The sequence below is a fragment of the Sapajus apella genome, unplaced genomic scaffold (genome assembly GCF_009761245.1).
Source record: "Sapajus apella isolate SASKATOON/1434 unplaced genomic scaffold, GSC_monkey_1.0 scaffold27, whole genome shotgun sequence".
In the NCBI taxonomy this organism is placed as follows: Eukaryota; Metazoa; Chordata; class Mammalia; order Primates; family Cebidae; genus Sapajus; species Sapajus apella.
Window position 1 is genome coordinate 18858908 of NW_022436967.1, and position 16051 is coordinate 18874958.

General features: G+C 37.6%; 1 pseudogene across 1 annotated transcript; it reads right to left on the bottom strand.

The window, feature by feature from the left end:
• Window positions 1-11513: 11513 nt before the first annotated feature.
• LOC116560874 lies at window positions 11514-13952 on the bottom strand (annotated as a pseudogene). The gene has a single exon (XR_004273181.1). The product of XR_004273181.1 is annotated as an oxysterol-binding protein-related protein 9 pseudogene (transcript).
• Between the last annotated feature and the right edge of the window lie 2099 nt (window positions 13953-16051).

A 16051-nucleotide genomic window follows, 5' to 3' on the forward strand; every position in this document is an offset into this window, starting at 1 on the left:
ATACTATTCAACAATTGATAAATTATGATGATGAGACCAGTGACAACTAAAAAGCCTACCTATTACTATGACTTTATGAAAATCTAGAGTTCGTTCTTCTTCTACTCATATGTTGTATTCCAGGGACTGAGAAAATAGTAGTGAGTAAACAGACAGGATATTTGATGCTTTCAAACTAACAACAGAAACACAAGTTTTTAATAAAAATACTTGGGTTTACACTGGAAATCAATGTTCCCAGATCTTATAACAAATATAAGTACAAAAGTTATATGAAGACCTGCTCAATGATATTTTCTTGATTCTTTTGGTGATTTTGTAAAAAGTTTAACAAAAGGATAATTCAAAAATGTGGAAGTTGCAGGAGTTTGCAATTTGTTGATGGGAATGTTCCAAAAGGTACAGTATGTAGCCTGAATTTTATGCAGACAAAAATCACAAAATAATTCATTAAAAATAAACAAAATCAAATACAGTTGGTAATTTAATCAAGTTTTGTGGTTTGCTTTCTTAAAATTGACTCAAATATGTTAAAAGATAATCCCCTTTGAGAGGATTTCCTAGATTTGCAATCTATCCTATAATGAAAAGAGGTAAGTATATTGTATACACAGACATAAACAAAACTTCTGCTTATACACAAATACATATGCTATATATACATGTTTCTAAATAGAGTGATTTATTTTGGTGAAATATATTACAGTCTTTCGAAAAATTCCTTTAAAATTTTTCTTTCCCATAATGAATTACAGTAGAAAAAAAGATCATTTTACAAGAGTGTTTCATTTTTGCCATCTTTATATTTGAATAGAAACAAAAAGTTAATCTTAAGACAAGCCAGGCTTTGATAAGAAACTATTTGCATTCTCAAAGCACATGTAGCAATAGATTGTTACTATTCAGTTGAGTAAGCACATCAGTTGACAGTAAGATCAGTAACAGAGATATCAATAAGCCTTTCCCCCAATATACAGATACCACACACAACTACAAACACATACACACACACACACACACACACACACACACGCACACAGCTATTCCACAAAGGCATATAACCTTAAGTCATTTGAGATCAATTCCCTAATAATCAACTACTTTACAAAATAGGAAGAAAAAACTATTGGCTTAAGTTGGTAACTGTGTGACAATTGTCCAATGGCAGGTATATGTCACATTACACACACCGAGAAAGGAAACTCACTTGTTTCCTGCAAGTGCCAAACATGGAAAGATAAAGTTGCATATTGAATGTTCACTGAGATGTCAATAATATTTTAATATTATTAGACACAATGTTTATATCATATTTTAATATTATTAAACATGTACAATGTTTATATCATAATATTTTAATATTATTAAACATGGACAATGTTTACAACAGCAGACATTAGGAAAAGTATTCAAACCTTGTCTACATTTGGGAAAGTGTCTCCAGCTACATATTCATAAGAGGTCTTCAGGGGAAAAATATAAGGCTGATTTAGAAAACCTTTATATACTCCAGAGCTTTCTTTGAAAAATCAGCACTTATTAAAATTATTATTTTATGATATTCACCTTATCAAGTATGTCTATTACATATAATATATTTACAGATCAAATTTAAACTCTCCAAACTGAGATTTAAAAATTTTTAAGCTGACTTCATTGAAGATAGAAAATGCACAGTTTGAAAGTGATATTTGAAATCTTCACCAACAAACTTAAAGACATTATTGACCTTCACTGAGAAAATGAAGCAAATAATATATACGGCAATATTCAATACATTGAGAATTTACCTTTTAATGATAGAGGAAAAACTGTCCAAAGCAGATGAAACCATTGCCAATAACCGTGAAATGATGCACACCTGTAGAAAATAAGCAAACATTTTAACAGAAAAATTAGAAAGCATTTGCTCTTATTAAAGGCAAATGGTTTCCCATGGGGGAAAAGTGCTCCATAGTAACTGATCAGAAACTCTACTGGCCAAGAGAAAACTCAATAAGTTAAGAAAAGAAAACACATATGACAGAAGAATAGTCAGTGGAGGTAGAGCTTAAATTTAATTTCTTAAATTTAAAGGAGCTTCTTATACTCCTGATGCTCAAAATGGGTCATGTCAAAAGCCTGAGAGAACTGCCAAGTTATATTCTGGATTATCAGTCCACTAAGAAAGCAGTAGCATTAAGTTTTGATAGCTGAAGGATTGAGTGTCTAAATCTATCCAAAATACTACCTCAATGGATCTAGAATCATAGGAAAATGGTTCCTCCATCAAGGTGCTACATTTTCCAAAAATTTCTCCACAAAAGCCTTATGCAATTTACCCTACTTCGTCTAGCTTGGCATACTCTCTCTAGACCAGTAGAACCCAAAATTTACTGTCTTTTGTTAACTCTTAGGATTGGGTCACAGTCAGAAGTTAGAAGTCACATGGAAAAGAAGGGCTCCAGGGGGCAGTTCATAGGAAGACAACATTTTTTCTACCTCTCCATTCTATCCGTGATAATATGGACATCCCAAAGAAGACTCATCATTGAGAGATACTCCTGGCCTAACATATTTTCCATTAGCAAAGAGAAATGTCTTTATATCCAACCATTGGGTATTTCCCTATCCCCACACCCTGTAGAAGAATCCAGCCCTCCAATGAGCCTACTTTGGAAGATTCTGAACCACAGCAACATTCTATTGTTTGTTTTCTAAAGAAATTTTGTGTTTTTCTTTTAGTTTCATCACTATTAATTGACTAGATCATTATTGAGATAAAGCTTGACAGAATTACAATTCAAATAATATTTTACAAACTCAGAATATTTAAATGTGAGTTTTAAGACTAAACTGTCCATTTTAATATTTTTGTCTGTCTTTTGAAATAATCTTGAAAATTTTCCCCTTCAATTTTGCTGCTGTTGGATGAATATTCAATTGCTTATATTGAAGCCTGCCAGAATTATAATTCTTCTTCTTCTTTATTTTTATTTTTATTTTTTTGAAATGGAGTCTCACTCTGTCACCCAGGCTAAAGTACAGTGGTACAATCTCGGCTTACTACAACCTCCGCCTCCTGAGGTCAACTGATTATCTTGACTCAGCCTCCTGAGTAGCTGGGATTATAGGCACATATCACCACACCTGGTTAATTTTTGTATTTCTAGTAGAGATGGGGTTTTACAGTGTCGTCCAGGCTTGTCTTGAACTCCTGACCTCAGATGATCCATGTACCTTGTCTCACAAAGTACTGGGATTACAGGTGTGAGCCACCACGCCTGGTGGAATTATAATTCTTAAAATATTATTTGGTAAATATGGATTATTTAAATATGACATGAATAAATTTACATTTTATTCTATTTATAGCCAGTATAAATATAGCATTTTATTTTAGTTTTTAATAAATCCCTTATAAAATAAACTATAGTGAGAGTTTTACATGAACAGCTCAACAAATGAAGATATTTGAAACTCAAAGGCCATGTGTATATAACCAAGGGCTACATTTAGTCTAATTACAAGATAAAATGAAGTAGCTTAATATCTACCTGAATAAATGTTAAATTATTTTTAAAAGCAAGTACTGATGGCCCCTACCTTTGTGTCTAATTCTTTGTTATGTCCTCTGAGGTGTGTATATATATATGTGTGTGTGTGTGTGTGTGTGCACATATATATATACATATATACACACATTTGTTCAAGACGTAGTCCTAAGTATTTTTAAATAACTCATTTTACTTCATAACATTTTTGTGAGGAAGAAATATCCCTTTTCTGCCACACTCTTTAGAGGTATGATCAAATGGTTGACCTTTCTAGTAAAATCACTCCTCAGAGATACTTTCTGACTTTCTAAAAATGAACTAAATATCTCAAGGTAAGACAGGGTCTCTGAGAAGGAGAAGAACTATCCTAAAAGAAAAAGAATACATAATATTCTAAAACAACAATAGTATATAATAAATCTAAGAAAACTTGGCAGTTTCCATACCATAAAATGCTATGGTTACCACTGACAAATTACCAAATGTTTTTATCTGTCAGAGAGATAAAGCTGTCTACCTGGAACTGGGCCGAAGACCCAGGCCCTCTATAGGAAGAAACTACCCAACATTCAAATGTGTAAGTTATCCTCAGCTAGCATTTGGGTCATGGTTCACAGCACAAGGGCTCCTGCCTTCCCCTTTGATACTGTGTTCCCACTTATCTTGAGTTTAGGCAAATGACTTGTTCGTGTGTAAATCCACATAGCTTTAGAAATGATTATATAATTTCATCAGTACTTAAAAGACAGACTTCAAGGTGACCAGGAAGACCCCTGGCCTGTGGGTCAGAGATTCTGTTCCAAGGGAGAATTTGAAAGCAAACAGAAGAAGGTTTTCTCATCTGCTGTTCAGTATCATTTGAGTACAAAGGTGAATCAATCATTGGTCTCTTTGGAAGGTGTAGCTGAATCTGCTCCTAATCTCAGAAGAAAAAGTGTAGTAAGAGCTATATAAAGCCATGTAACATACTGATTCCATCAACAATTTCAAAACAGTGTCATTAACAACTATATGGAACAAAAAAAAATATACATACTGAATTTGGTTTAAGAATAAGACCAATTAAAACAAAACCAGAAATCAACAATAAGGAAGTTTAACTGCTATAATAATATCACTACTGCTGAAATTAGAATGAACACATTTACTCAAGAAACCAGAAAGAAAAATAAAATATATATTTCAAAGACATTTTTCGGTGAGACAACTAAGAAAGTGAAAAACAAAACTTGTTTTTCTTGTTTTCTTCCTGTTAATTAAGAAGAAAGTCCCTTCTAATAATAAAAAAAAAGAAAGAAAGAAAAGAAAAGCTGGGAGATACAAGAGACCACCTTGCCAAGTCATGTAAGATTCTCTAGTCTGAAGAAAGCAAATCTTTGATAAATAAATAAATAATTTCTAAGGGAAAGGATAAGAGTAACTAATAAATAGAAGAATGGATAACATTTGACTAATAAACACTATCCCAGATGTTCCAGCACAAAACTTACAGATTAGTGAGCTAGGCACTTTGATGACATTAAAGAAAAAAAATACATATGCATATCTGAAGTTGGAGGCAATAGATGTACAGAAGAAAACACATGAATTTTGGAGATAGAAGGACCTTTATTTAAATACAATTTCCACCACTTACTAGCTTTATGACATTTTCAATTAACAAAGTTACTTTGGTAATCAACAAAGTAATACTTGGGAATTTTAAAATTTCTTAATTCAAATTTGGTAATCAACAAAGTAATACTTTGGAATTTTAAAATTTCTTAATTCAAATGATATTTTCAAATTCTGTATGGAACATTGGCATAATAGTGGTATGGATAAGTTTTATGATGGTTTTGAGAAAAGGTCCCTTCTGATTGAATTCCTAGTTATGTCTGTATGAAATCAGATAATGTTTTAAGTGAATGGTGCTTTAACCTAAATGTTGTTGCCCAAAAGCCACTTGATCCATTGATAAAACTTCTAACATTTACGACATTTATGGAGAGCATTCAAAAGCATTCCAATGGAACCTCTCTCATCATTCACCAGTTACTTTGTAAACAGGCAGAGCCCTTTAGTTAGACATCTGGCTAGACTCCTAATCACCTTTGATCTCGTTATCTGGGACTCATCCACTGCAGCAATCACAGCCCTCCATGGTTCCTAAGTTAATGTTTTAGTATATTTGAAACAATCCAAATTTTGTATATCTTCAAACATGTTGTTAATTTAATGTTTCTATTATCTTAGGGCAATGGGAAGAAGGAAGATGTTAGATGGTACAGATAAGTTATATCCTTTTTCTCTCCAATTAATACTCACAGAACTTCTAGAAAGGTCATTTTATTCCTTTATATATAAGATCAATCAGTCTGTTACAGTGGGATTTAGGAGTAAGATGAAGCAACACTTACTGAGCATCTATGATATGTCAGGTACAGTATTCTGTAAATTTAAATATTATGTATTATCATATACAGTACGTAGAGATGTGTCTGTGTATATATTCATATGTATACATTCTCTTTGTGCATGTGTGTGTGTGTGTGTGTGTGTGTGTGTGTAATTTAATTTAATAAAAATATAATTCCAATCTGCCTTCAAAGCTCAACCTCACTGTTTAGTTACCATGTAGTCTGGGGCAAATTATTTAATTACTCTAACTTTTAATTTATTCTATTAAATGAATATGTTATATCTACTTAACAAGATTGTTCCAAGGAGTGAATGGAATAAAATGTTAAAAAGTATTTAACATACTTCTCAGAACAAAATAGGCACTCAATAAAATCATAATATCTATTATGCAAATACATAGCATTTAATATGTGCCAGGCACTGTTTTAAGTGCTTTTTAAATATTGACTTTTAAAATGTTCATTATAATCTTTAGGTCACCTACTATTATTATCTGTCCTTTACTGATAATCTGAGTACTTTAGAGGTTAAATGACTGGCCTGAGGCCACACAATTAATGGAAACAGAAGTAAAATTAAAACCCAGACATTTTCATCCCAGAGTCTCTGCACCTATCCTAACCATTATGTTCTACTATCAGAGTTGACCCTGAACTCTCTGGCAAAAATAATAATAATAATAATTTTTCCTTTAAGAAATTTAAAACAAAATAATATTTATTCAGTTAAGCAAATTATCAGGGTGACTGCAAACCATATTAGTGTTATACAGATATATTCCAAATAACTAACTACTCACAAAGCAGATAAACAACACATAGGAAATGACTGGTACACTCACTTAGGATAATTCAAAGAGAATTTAATTGAAACAACTATTTTTAAAAGTATGAGCTGGCCATAGTAAAGAGTACAATATCTCAGGCTAGTAGTACTGAGGTTGTATTGATCAGAAAGGACAAATGGAGTGGGTGTTATTGGAACCCAGAAAGAGCAAGTCATGAGGAGAGGGCCTCATTGAGAAAACTGTACTATCAAGTGAGGCAACCAACCCAAAGCAACTGGGCAGGGAGGGAGGGGGGGCATGTAGACCCTGACTTCACAGTTGCCCCCTGGGGATCTCCTACCAGGCCCCCCACTCACTAGCAGCTGGAAATCAAGGCAGCTAGCCAGTATTATCCATACAGGCCAGCCTGCTGGGGCCAGGACCAAGAGGGGAAGACTGTCAGAGGCATTTTTCCAGATTTATAAAATATTAACATCTTAAGTACCAAAGCACAATTTTTTCATTATCTTATTGGGTATCTTTTTTAAATTTCTGTTACAATTTTGGCTTCTAACATAAATTACATAGTCCATTCATTTTTTCTGAACTAGCTCTAAAATAGTAGAACCCTCAAGCATATCAAAGATGTACAACTGTGGGCCCTAAACCAGCATTCACAAAGTGTGTTTCTGTCTTTCTCAAAATACAGCTTTAAAGCACATTTTCAGGTGTTATATGAGAAAGATTTTCTGATGAAAATGACAACATGGCACAAAACCAAACTAAACCGATTTCTTCATTGAGGGACAGTTCCAGAGCTAGTTGCATGGCAAAAATGACATATTGGAATATAGTATGAAGTGTATACAAAACTAACTAGACCACACAATTCTTTATTTTTTTCATAAAAATATTTTTGGGCCTATAGTTGCAAAAAACATTCTTTGAGAAATAATTTTCTTCCTACCAAAAGGCCTCAGCATTCTGCAATGTTTCTAACATGCATTCATTTGTTCATTTTGTCAAAAAAGACGTGTTCTCCTCAGTACTGGGTGTTCAGTGGCATACAGATCAGATGACATCCGGCTGTTGTGCATATGCTCTGGTGTTGTGCTTTGCCTGGTGGAGTCTCTGTCTTTCCTCCTCACTGTCACTACCACTTGTCCCTATTGGCCACTATCCTTGAGCACTTAAGTCCTCTAACTTGACATTTTGTAACCCTGCCTGTGTTTGGATAATCAGAAAATTAAGCCTATAGGAATGATGGGATAAGGGGTTGTTCTTTTTATATAAAACATGAACAATTTTATGTTAATGCATACAGCTATTGGGGCCTTTCTTGCATTCGTTCTCATCAGAGGCTTCTAACAAATAGTTAAAATTTCCAAGAAGTCAACTTTTAGTTAAATAAGATGGTAGAGCAGGGTGATCAAATACAGAATATTTGCCTTCTAACAGGCAGGCCTGCCTTCCAGACCCAATCCTGCCCTCTCCTTCTGTGTAACCCATGCAAGTTCCAGTTTCCTTGCCTCTAGAATGCTGGTAGTAATCACGCCCACCCACTGGGGTTATTACAGGGATTAAATCAAACAATGTGCAAAGAGCTCACAGGAGCCACTAACGTCAACTATCTTCTTTACAGAGCCTAGTACATAGTAGACATTCAACATATAGTTAGAAATAGGAGTTAAGGGCCAAATGACATAAACAGCTTTCTCAATTTCTTTCTTTTCAAAAATATATTTTTCTTGTTTCCAGTGGGGCTGGAAGCTTTCTCAATTTCTTAAACCAAGATAGTATAGGCAATTTGATTATGTTCTTAGGAGCACAGATAAAGCTTGGGCCCAAGTATGCTTGCAGGGCTTTCTAAAATACAGAACTGATGAGCTTCCTAAAGATCAGGTATTATGGCTAAGTAGATGCAGTGACTCAGGCAGTGCACATTTAGAGGAGAACAAAGCAACACTGTGGCCCCACATACACAGTGAGAGAAGTTCCTGAAATATTTACTTTCAGTGTTGGGTTTTCCTTTCTTCCTTGCACCTCATGGCTGTTGGCCGAATAGGCAATGGTATTTCCATTTCCTACAGGAGTTTCGGGCCTTTGAAGACGTCAAAGAAGAAGTTTTACAAATTGAGCTTTTACAGGGAAAGTCCCTGAGGTGAACAGAGCATGAGTTGTATGCCATAGTAAAGGCTGACAAGAAAATGGAGGTAAAGGTAAATGCCCTGGCACCTGAATCTGGACAGAACAGGTGAGGCCTGGTCTTGGGGGGTGGGGGTTCAGGAAAGGCAAGGATGAGATCTGCAAGGAAAGGAGAGGCACCTTGGAATGTGCCAGGAGAGCCCCTGAAATGGTTAGCCAAAGGGCCCTGTAGAACAAAGCCCTAGGCCACTGCTGACATGCACAGCTCCTCATCACAGAAGAGAGCAGTCCCTGAAGCCCAGCTGTGGATTATTCAGCAAAAGGAGCCAGCTTGTGGTGTCAACTGTGCAGGGCCCCATGGAAGCTGCCCCCTGGATTACAGATTCCCTGCCAATAACCCCAAAAGAGTTGGTTCTTGATAGCCCACATCCCTCATAGTGATAGTGCTGGTACAGAAGGAAGCATTTCAGTCACTAATTGAGTTGGGAAGATTGATGCATATATTACTCATTTTGGGAAAACCCTTCAAATTTAGATGAATTTCTGCTGAAAGACAATGACTTTAGTTTTTCAAAGATAACGGTAATAATGTGAAATAGAAATGGTAATCAAGGTCAAAAAGAGCATAAACAAGAAAAATATAATATTAATCATAAACTATGAGCTAGAAGCTTACAGACTCCAACCAGCAAACTTACAAAGTGATTTGTCTGCATTTTACACATGGTAAATGACAACTCAGAAAAATTAAGTGTCTTGCCCAAGGATAGCAAGTGTTCTTGGCCACATCCTTTCCATCTTCTGTTTTGTAAGGAAATTTCTTGATCGTCAGAAATCACACTGAAATGAGAGAATTCCCTGAAGCTCTCACAGGATGTGTGATAGGGGTGTGGCTCATCTGTTCATTCACTGCCACTGCTCAAATCCGTTAGTGGAGGGGGAGCACAGAGATGGACAGGTGCAGGAGCCCAAGTGAGCATGTGTTACAGTGCACTCTTTTAGCCTTGTCATCTGCAGATGGCTTAAGTGTTGATATGGTTTTGGCTGTGTCCACACTCAAATCTCATCTTGCATTGTAGCTCCCATAATTCCCACATGATGTGGCAGGGACCCAGTGAGAGATAATTGAATCATGGGGGCAGGTCTTTCCCATGCTATTTTCATGACAGTGAATAAATAAGTATCACAAGATATAATGGTTTTATAAAGGCTCGTTTCCCTGACCAAACTCTCTTCTCTTGTCTGCCACCACGTGAGATGTGCCTTTCACCCTCCCCCATGAATGTGAGGCCTTCCCAGCCATGTGGAACTGTGAGTCCATTAAACTGCTTTCTTTTGTAAATTACCCAGTCTCAGGTATGTGTTTATTAGCAGCGTAAGAACAGACTAATACAAGGGTTAATCAGCCTATTGGACCCTCTGCCTTTTTGCAAGGGCAGAGGGCCAGCATGGCAGCTTTCTGTATCCTGAGCTCTTGCCCAGCATTCCAAAAGAATAGGGTCACGCATGAACTTGAAGGATGGTGAATGTGGGGGTTTTAGTGAGTGGTGGAGGTGGCTCTCAGTGGGATGGATGGAGAGCTGGGAGAGGGATAGAGTGGGAAAATAATCTTCCCTGGGGGTTTGGCCACCCAGCAGTTGATCTCCTCACCAATTATCCCCAGCTGAATTCCTCATGGTGTTCAGATGCTCCTTCTCTTCTCTCTGCCACAGCACTCTGCTGTCATTCTGCTCTTCTGTTTGTCTCTTCATCTCCTTCTTGGGCCTGGGGTTTGGAGTTTATATGGATATGGGATAGGGGGTGTGGTGGGCCAAAAGGCAACTTTTTGGTGCTAAAACAGAAATGCCTATTCCCATTTAAGGCTGTGGGTAACCAGGCCTGAGGATGGGACCTTTGCCAGGGAACCACCCTCTTCTGCCCAGTATTTGTCTCCTGTCTCTATCAACACCTACGTAGCTTATGTACCACAGGAACACCAGAAATGTATTTTATAATTAGCTGACAGTAAAGTATTCTTTTCTATCATATCTGCTTAGCTACATATGCAACTCAATAAATATACTGTCTGACAAACTGTATCAGTGTGTAACAATGCTAGGCAGGTAGATAATTTTCAAATATTTTTTTGGATTGGGTAGAAAGCACAAACTAAAATTACCTGAAGTATCCAAATCATATTTTTCAATGGCATTATTCATTTAATTTTAGGTAATGACTACACCCATAATTATCTATGAAATCTCTAAAAATTCCAGGAAAAAAAAATTCTTACTACCCCTACACAACTTATTTATTAGCTAGTAGCTAAGTGTGTGTGTGTGTGTGTGTGTGTGTGTGTGTGTGATTTCTAGCCTAAATCTTGTCTTGAATTTGATATTCCTTTTATATTGTTTTTAGTGAAACAATGAAAAAGAACTAGTCGCTTTCTCTCTAAAAACTGTTTATATAGTTGAACACAGTTGTTAACTATTTTACGGCCTTCCCATTGGGAGGCAAGCACATATTTAGAGATGCACTGTAGTTCCAGCAAGGTTAATAGTAACAGCTTTTTTTTTTTTTTTTTTTTTTTTGGCGTTTCAGACATGGATTTATAAATGCTTTTCAACATGTGAAGTTTGGAAAATGAGCAGACATCACCTTGTTTTCAAAACCTGAAGTTTTTCTCAGGACTGAAGTCAAAATCATAACTGCCCCAGAGGGAAAAGAGAACTCTTCCCACTTTAATTGTTCATCTGTGTCAGAAAGTCCAGTATCCCTGAGATAGGAACCACTGTAATAAGAAGGGAATGAACAGGTTCCTCCCAAAGGAAGATCATTTCTTGCTGAATTATGCCTACTGCCCTGATCATCAGGTATAAACTTTGCATCTTCCAACCTAATGCTTGGCAGCACCAAGACGTTTTAGTAATGGTTCATCATAAACCCAACATTCTCCATCTTCATGAAATAACCTTGTCTCCCACTGAATTTCCTTTTCCTTCCTTTCTCGGGCTTCTGCTCTTTGTCTTTCTTCAATCCTGTGCTTTGCTTCAGTTGCTGCGTCAATGTCTCTGATTTTTAAGTTGAAAGTGACATCCTTCCAAAGGCTGCGGGATTCATACTCGTTCTGATCTTCTAACTTCCTCACTTTCTTCTTGATTATAGGCAACTTCTTTGTATCTACAAAGACTGTATTTTCCCCTGTTGCATATTTTGCATACATCACACCATTCCATTCCCCTTCAGTTGAGCAAAAAGACTTCTTGTCATTTGGAGAAAAAATCTCAGCAGTAATTCTGTGCTTCTTGCCCCCATAGAAGGGTTTAGTGTGGAAGATGATATTTGCACTATAGCCTGTTTTGGAACAATTAATATTGCAGTCTCCTCCTAATACCACCCAGGGCACTGTGAGGATAGACCTTCCATAGCCATTGGGGAATGTGAGAATGTAATGTTCATCATAGTCTAGACATGAGACACAGCCCTGCCCTATGTTGTGCACCCCAATTGACATCCCAAGGAATTTTGATTTGGTCCAGATATGAGCATTGAATCGTATCTTGTTAAAACACTCAGCATAAAAGGCTGAAATGGGTGGATGATGGGAAACCTGCTCAGCCACGAATGTTACACTGTTTTTGGAAACACAGGGAACTGGTCCTTCTGAAACTAGTTCTGTGTTCTCTTCTGTATCATTTGGTAATGTCCAATGACACTGAAAGATCTCGCCCAAAATGGGATTGTATGGCTTTTTGGCAACTGATCCTTTCCTTTCTGCATGAAAGGCTGAGAGGTACCATTTTACAACCTGAACCATTCGATCCTTGGGATCCTTGTGGTCACTAATGCTCACAAACAGGTCCGGATGTGCAAAAAAGTCTGCATACATTTCTAAAAGAGATCTTCTTTCAAGAATAAATGTTGGAAGAACTACCTTAGTAAGATCCATCCCAAGCCTAACCTGTGACAAGAGATGCATAATAATGCTCTTGTGCTCCTCCGCGGACCCTGCCTCTGCATCATCATCTCTAGCGTCATGTAAGTCAAAAAAGTCAGCATCACTTGTTCCATTGGACATGGAAGAATTAAGTGATTCTGTAGTATCTGGGCATTTTAGACTATTTCCTGAGCTGCTATGTGTCAGGACCGAGGCAGATCCAGAAGAATCTATTAAGTGCTTTGGGGATGAGCCACTTTGACGGAATTCATCGGCATCATAAAATTCATCTTCACTGCTAGAGTAAGAGAACTCTGGGACTGTATTTGGAGACAAGTTCACATGGCTTGGAGAAGTTAGACTGCTACTTGGTGGTGAATGGCCACTGCCTGTACTATTTGGTGTAGGAGTCTGATGATGTCCCAAGGTAGCCAACACAGGTCCAACTGGTAGGGAAGATGGACGTTGCTCTGACTTACACAACTGAACAGGTTCTGGAGGTAATACAGTCTGGGAAGGCATTTTGCTGATCACAGGTTCCAAAGGACTGGGTTGATATATTGCATCTACAGGATTAATAGTACTTATTCCATCTGCGTGTTTCTCCGCATTACTCTGGTCTTTAGCAATCTGCAGCAACACAATGCAGTGTTTAATTGATTCTACCATGCTATTTGCTGTCTCTTTGAGCGTTTCAATTTTCTTTCTTTGTTCATCTTCTTTGCAGTTTTGAAGCTTGTCATCAAAAAGCTTTAATTGTTCAATCCAGATTTGAAGGTAAGCATCAGCTTCTGTAAGTTTTTTGTCAAAGTCTTGGACACTAGGAATAAATCCTGAATCCAAACCTTGAAGCTGAAGAGTGTGTCGAAGAATTGTTTCTTCTAAGGCATGGATCCACTTCTCTTGCTCATCAGCATTACGAGCCTGGAAACGGAAGGTTTTCTGATCAACAGTTATTGTGAAGGTGCTGTCGTCCTCATCGTCTATACCAATCACAGCTCCTCTGAGTCTAACACATCCTCTGCGAGAGCCTCTCATCATTTTGTCCTTGGACGTGTAATAGGAGAGCAGTCCTGCATTGTAGTCCAGCACGAACCAACGGTACTGCTAGCCCTTCATCACATTAGTCCATTTGCTCAGCAGACCTTCCATGATGGACACCATCTTAGGAGCCACCAATGACAACAAACGCGTAACAGCTTTAAGAAAAAATCTATAGTAAGAAAAGTAAAGAATGATAATACATTTAATTCTGAGATTGGATTCTACCTTAATATATTATTTTTAAAATAATAAACTACTAACTCCTTGTGACTCAGTATATTTATCCAGCTGTAAAATGGGAATAAAATGCTTGAGTCAATGATCTGTGCATAATATTTTAAATAAGAATGTAATAGAGAAGTTATCTTGCACTCCAGTACATATGATTAAGTTCAGAACCAGAGATATTTAACCAGGGTGCAGGGTGACTCTTCTCTTTTTTCAACAGGAACATCTTTTGTCTTGCTGACCACCTTCCACGGACAGCGGACCCTTCTTCTTCCCCTACTTGTTACTGTGGCGGCCCCAACTCCTTTCTTCTCTAGATAAGCCTTACTCTTTGTGTCCCTGCCCCTGGATGAGTGGGCTATGATCTTCCTATCTGGTGCTACCGTTAAGCTCCATATCAATCCTAACTCTTCCTAGACTGACTTTATGCATTCACTGAAGTTTCCAGTACCTGTTTCTGCCCAGCCCTTCTCCCATTGTTTCAAGTAGTGAGTAGGTTCACAGTCACATCACAACAGCAAAAGCTCTGGTGGCTATGCAAGTCAGCTCAGTAACTAAATAAGACATACACATAGTTTATCAGATTAACATTTTACACCACAGAATGTGTGTTAATGGGCAGCATGCTAATTAGTCATCAAAAGTAAACTATTTACAGGTATTGATCGACTTACCACCTATGCAGCTTACAACCATTCGACTTTACGACCATGATCGCTAGCCACGACTGCTCCACGTCTAGCAGCACAAACGTTGCCCAGCTGGGCGTATGACAGTGCAGACCAGCTTCCGGCAGCACTACCATCTCCGTGTGCACCATTTCAACTGTACATACAGCCTACTCAACTTACGACCAAATTGTGTTACAACGGTCTGCAGTCCCAACCATGGTCGTAAGTCGAGCACTAGCTGTATATGTTGTTCTTCCATGATGTTGAACAATTAATCATAAGCATTGAACAAGTAAATGGGACCTGGGGGTCTGATATGGTTTGGCTGTGTGTCCTCACCCAAATCACATCTTGAATTTTACTCCGATAATTCCCACATGTTGTGGAAGGGAACTGGTGGGAGACAGTTGAATCATGGAGGCAGTTTCTCACATACTGTTCTTGTGGTAGTGAATAAGTCTCATGAGATCTGATGGTTTTATCAAGGGTTTCTGTTTTGCATCTTCCTAATTCTCTCTTTGCTTGCTGCCATCCATGTAAGATGGGACTTGCTCCTCCTTGCCTTTTGTTATTATTGTGAGGCTTCCCCAGCCACATGGAACTGTAAGTCGAAGTCAACCTCTTTCTTCTGTAAATTGCCCGTTCTTGAGTATGTCTTTATCAGCAGCAAGAAAACAGACTAAACTAGTAAACTACTACCAGAAGAGTGGAGTGTTGCTGAAAAGACACCTGAAAATGTGGAAGTGAGTTTGGAACTGGGTAACAAGCAGAGGCTGGAAGATTTTAGAGAGCTCGGAAGAAGACAGAAAAATGTGGGAAAGTCTGGACCTTCCTAGAAAACTGTTGAATGGCTTTGGCCAAAAGCCTGATAGCAATATGGATAATAAGGTCCAGGGCTGAGGTGGTCTCAGAAGGAGATGAGGAACTTGTTGGGAACTGGAGCAAAGGTGACTCTTGTTATGTTTGAGCAAAGAGACTGGCAGCATTTTGCTCCTCCCCTAGAGATTTGTGGAACTTTGAACTTGAGAGAAATGATTTATAGAATCCGGTGAAAGAAATTTCTAAGCAGCAAAGCATTCAAAGAGGTGACTTAGGTGCTATTAAATATATTCAGTTTTAAAAGGGAAACAGAGTATAAAAGTTTGAACAATTTGCAGCCTGACAATGTGATAGAAATGAAGTTCCGTTTTTTTATTGCATTTTAGGTTTTGAGGTACATGTGAAGAACATGCAAGATTGTTGCATAGGTACACACATGGCAGTGTGATTTGCTGCAATCCTTCCCATCACCTATATCTGGCATTTCTCCCCATGCTATCTCTCCCCAACTCCCCCCCCCCCC